Source organism: Palaemon carinicauda, chromosome 44 (assembly GCF_036898095.1).
Source record: "Palaemon carinicauda isolate YSFRI2023 chromosome 44, ASM3689809v2, whole genome shotgun sequence".
In the NCBI taxonomy this organism is placed as follows: Eukaryota; Metazoa; Arthropoda; class Malacostraca; order Decapoda; family Palaemonidae; genus Palaemon; species Palaemon carinicauda.
This window is the reverse complement of record NC_090768.1, coordinates 23,737,201-23,742,200: the sequence shown is the minus strand read 5'-3', so window position 1 is coordinate 23,742,200 and position 5,000 is coordinate 23,737,201. Positions and strand designations below refer to the sequence as shown.

Here is a 5,000-nt window from a genome sequence, read left to right as displayed (position 1 = left end):
TTTACTAAAAAATGTGAGAAAATGTTAACATTCTCCATAAGCAGTGCATGTTAAGAAATACTCAATTTCAGCCAGTTTATCGTTCTTAGTAGGGTAACTATTATAACTCAATAATGTTGAAGATATAGAATTTTGTCATATTGAATTTCATTTTGTGTCTCTTCGCTATGCTATTTTGAATTGTATTTACCTAAGCTCCGAAATACCTTTCATGTACGGCAACATGAACATGAGATGCAAAACTAGACAAAGTTTGTTACGATTAATGTTGCCTGTTTCATCTGAAACTATATTTTGATGGAAATACCACATTGATGGCCGCATATTGCTCTGCATGTCGCCTTGGTATTTTGAAATACATTTATCTGAACTCCAAAATTGTCATTTCATGCACATAAGAACAGCATACCTGCGATGTTCAAAGAATATAGTATTACGATACATCTTGTTTAGGAATGTCAGCCCAAACCACATTTAAGCTGAAATTCCTCGATGGTGAAAAATTTCCTTCCGAGTTTGGTCGACGAACTGCGGCTTTTCAAAGAAGCATGATCTTGGCGTTCTGTATTCTTCGAATTCCTGTTTTAAAGTTTCCAAATGGCTGCATTGATTTGAGAGGTGGTGCATCGTGTATACATTTCATTTACACGACAAATAATTGAGCCGGGGTGTATCAACCACAAGGGGATTAACAAATATGAACACATTAATTCAATGGTTATTGGGTCAGCTGACCAGAACTCACTGCAGCTACCCATCATTGCTGTTGTGGTTTTTAAATATTTTAGAGATATTTTATGTCACACATATGTTTTCAGAAGTGAATGGATCTATGTATGCACGCATCTTTATTTGTAAAATAACAATGTGATCTTAAGAACAATTCCATTACAATTGTGTGGCGTTTATTGAGTGGGGTTGGTGGTCAGACTGACGTGTATATTCTTATTAATACATACATACCATATATATAAATATGTATATATATGTGTGTGTTTATATATATAGTATATACTATTTATAGTATATAATTTATATATAATATATATACATATATGATATATAAAAACTGTGAATATACACTAGCGTACCCAAGCCGTCAAAAATGACATCTAAACATTTAGGTAGATATGCACACACACGTACACGCATACACCCCCACCCCCTTTTTTAACCACAACCCCCTGGTTCGGCAATTTGTGGAGTGTACCCCTCGGGATACCCCCTCCCACCAGGGTATGACTCCTCCTCCTCCTCCCTGAGCGTAACGGAAAAGATATATATATATATATATATATATATATATATATATATATATATATATATATATATATATATATGTATATATATGTATATATACTGTATATAGATAGATAGATAGATAGGTAGATAGAAGATAGATAGACACTTGCTCTTTATTATATATATATATATATATATGTGTGTGTGTGTGTGTGTGTATTTTGTTTATATATATATATATATACAGTATATATATATATATATACAGTATATATATATATATATATATATATATATATATATATACATATATATGTGTGTGTGTGTGTGCATGCATGTATTATATATTCATTTATTTATTTATTTACGTGCGGGTACATATAAAGAGAGCGTCATCCTGATTTTTTTTTCCTTTCAGATCTGAGTAACGGACGCAGGCGAAGACATCCACATACTTCGCACCACGAGGTAAGTTTTATTCGAATATTAGAATTTCTTTATCTGCTGCTAATGATTTGCTTTCTATAACGCCGTCACCACAACAAAAGTAAGTATTTGCGCTGAATTAAATCTTTACTTTCTAATTAAAATATTATTTTAAACCATACTCGTTTCATTCATATTCTCTCTCTCTCTCTCTCTCTCTCTCTCTCTCTCTCTCTCTCTCTCTCTCTCTCTCTCTCTCTCTCTTTTATATATATATATATATATATATATATATATATATATATATATATAATATATGTATATATACATATAGGCCTATATATATTTATATATATATATATATGTATATACATATGTGTATATATATTAATTAATATATATCGGTAGTTATATATATGTGTGTATGTGTATAGAAATATGTATATTCCTCAGTCGAAGAGGAAAAATATAATACGTAAGTAAATTCGAAGTTAAAAAAAGAGAAAAAGAATCTGCGTGTATAAAGTCGTTAACTTTAAAAAACAAATGGAAATCTTTTTTAGTTGCGGCAGCATGAAGCGATAAGTTACCAATTGCGTGATGCTTTGTGTGGACAAAAAGTGTTGTGGAATGTACTGTAGATAAAATAAAGTGCTGTATCTCTGGGCGCGACAGAAACAGAGAAATATATGACAAAAAGAGAATAGAAATATGGCATGACATACGCATTCAAAGTAACAATAGTTTGCTTGCCTGTGGTTGAGGAAAACGAAAAAAAATTGAGCGCCAGTTTATCCTCACACGTTGAGATACATTGGAAAAATAGGATCTCAGTGAAGAAAGCTATGCCTTGGAAGAATGGTGGGTAAAGAAATATTACCGAGGCAATAATGGGAAAATTCGCGTAGCGAAACACGAAGGAATTGAACATATCCTCTTTATTTCGCGGTGTCTTTGACACTAGTTCATCTTTTCTTGGAATGAAAGTATCACATTCTGTTGATGATGCCTCGCAGACAAATTTTTTTTTTTTTTTTTTTTTTTTTTTTTTTGCTACATTCATGGATGTTGCCTACACCCCTCAATGTTAATTTCCTTATTTGGAACAACACAGGAGAGAGAGAGAGAGAGAGAGAGAGAGAGAGAGAGAGAGAGAGAGAGAGAGAGAGAGAGAGAGAGAGAGAGAGTTGTTCCAGTGGTCTGTGGAAATCCGAATTCTTGTCCCGCATCATATTTCTGAGTCAGCGTGTTTTGTTTAGTTCGGATCTGTAACAGAGAGGGGGCTACAGCAGCGCTAAATAATTTGCAATTGCAAGCCTAAGGTGTATGTGTGTGTGTGCGTGAGTGGGTACATGTACGTATATGTGTATGCGCCTGTTAGCGTGTATGACTGTGACAGAATTGGACACTTCACAAGTCTGAACTCGAGCTTAACAGACCCAAAAGATACTTCTCATCTTTTCTATTTTTCTTTCCTGACAAGAGGAACGCAGATATCTGGAAAAGGTTGATAAAATGGCGGTATTGGATCAAGAGACCGTTTGAGTATAAATTGGAATATATAATAAATTGCAAAAAACAGACAGACGGTGCTCAAAATAATGGTGTCCTGGCTTGCCATTGGGAGGCAAAGTTGAAACGTTTGAAATATAAACCCATATTTTTGATGTGAAAATATTACCTGGATGACTTTGTGGGGAAATTTATTTTTCTTTATTTAGAAATTACATGGATTCTGTAAACTTAATTCCTCTCCCATTTCTCATATGAAATTTACGAAATCGATAAATCTTTGTGGAGATAAATGAAAATATACTTGCATCTGAGGTGGAAACGATTAATTGCTTTCTTTAAGAGTCTAAATGGAATCCTAGACTATCAAGATCTTTGCGAAATATTTATAGTATTGCACAAGAACTTTGAGCGTCTTGGGTGTATATTGAAGTTTTCCTTTAAGTATTAACATCTAAAATACGTATTGTAATAAAAATGGATTATCTGGGACGCATTCAATGTGAGGGTATTAGGTATTGATGGATATCTGTGGATTTATTTTTCCTATATTTTCCTATATACTTATATATATGTATGTACATTTGTGTGTATACAATATATATATATATATATATATATATATATATATATATATACACATACACACGCATATATATATATATATATATGTATGTAGATATATATGTATCTACTGTATGTGTATGTGCGTGGTTCTGCCAACCTCATCTCAAAAGACTTTCTAATTCCTGGAGGGATATCACTTTCTTACAGCATCCCACCCACCCTCAATGCAAGGAAAGATACCTTGTCCTATTTATTTTAATTGAAGGATAAAAATTTTGAGAGTATAAAACGGAAAAAAAGTTCAATAGCAGTAAACAGTAGGAAACTTTAACTGTTAAATTTGCCTTACACAGCCAACTAGAATTAAGAGAGCGACGACGGAAAAATGCAATTTCTGAATAGGTCAAAGATCCTGGTGTGTTGTTTTACCTTGAGGTTTTTTCTTCAAGAACTAATTTCATAACGATATTGCTCTGTAAATTGGTTTTGCGCTTTCGTAATACGCTTTTTCTTCAAGATTAGCTTCGGAGTAAATTGCTATAGATTTTACTAATTTTATTCTAGCGTTTTTTTTTTTTCTCTCTCTCTCTGATTGGCAATTTCATGTACACGCATAGTATTGTATATAAAGGGAAGAAATCAAACTGAAAATGCCCAATATCTGAAATATTCCCCTTATGGTTACTAGATCCTAACCATAAAATATGTAGAAAATATTGCTTTCTACATGCTTTTTAAGGGACATCTACCTAGCACTGGATGTTAGGAATATATATATATATATATATATATATATATATATATATGTATATATACATATATATACATATATATATATACATATATATATATATATATACGTATATATATATATATATATATATATATATATATATATATATATATATATATATATATATATATATATATCTTTGACGAATCTAGCCAATGAATCCTGTAATAAGGCCCTTTGCGTAAATAGGCGTAGGAGGAGATGATGATGATGATGATATATGTATATGACCAATCTACCGATTGCCGTCTAGCTTTTTTCGTGACCTAACCATCTCAAAGTACTTCGATCCATCTTGTCAACTACGCCAACCTCTTTGCCTCCTTATTTATCTCTTCAATATATACTTTGAACATATGCATATTCTATTCCAAATGTTCATCTCGGTAGTTGCAGAATTGTTTTATCATTAACATCCGGCATATATATATTTATATATACATATATGTTTTTTTATAGC

At 32.0% G+C, this 5,000-nt stretch overlaps 1 protein-coding gene across 6 annotated transcripts in view; it reads left to right on the top strand.

Moving 5' to 3' along the window:
* The window catches only part of LOC137634283 (ataxin-1-like), a 389,783-nt gene that overhangs the window by 206,192 nt on the left and 178,591 nt on the right, over positions 1–5,000 (top strand). For all 6 annotated transcript variants that reach the window (XM_068366588.1, XM_068366586.1, XM_068366587.1 and 3 more), the window contains exon 2: positions 1,661–1,710. The gene's annotated coding sequence lies outside the window, so the exon portion shown is untranslated. The remainder of the gene's footprint in view (positions 1–1,660; positions 1,711–5,000) is intronic.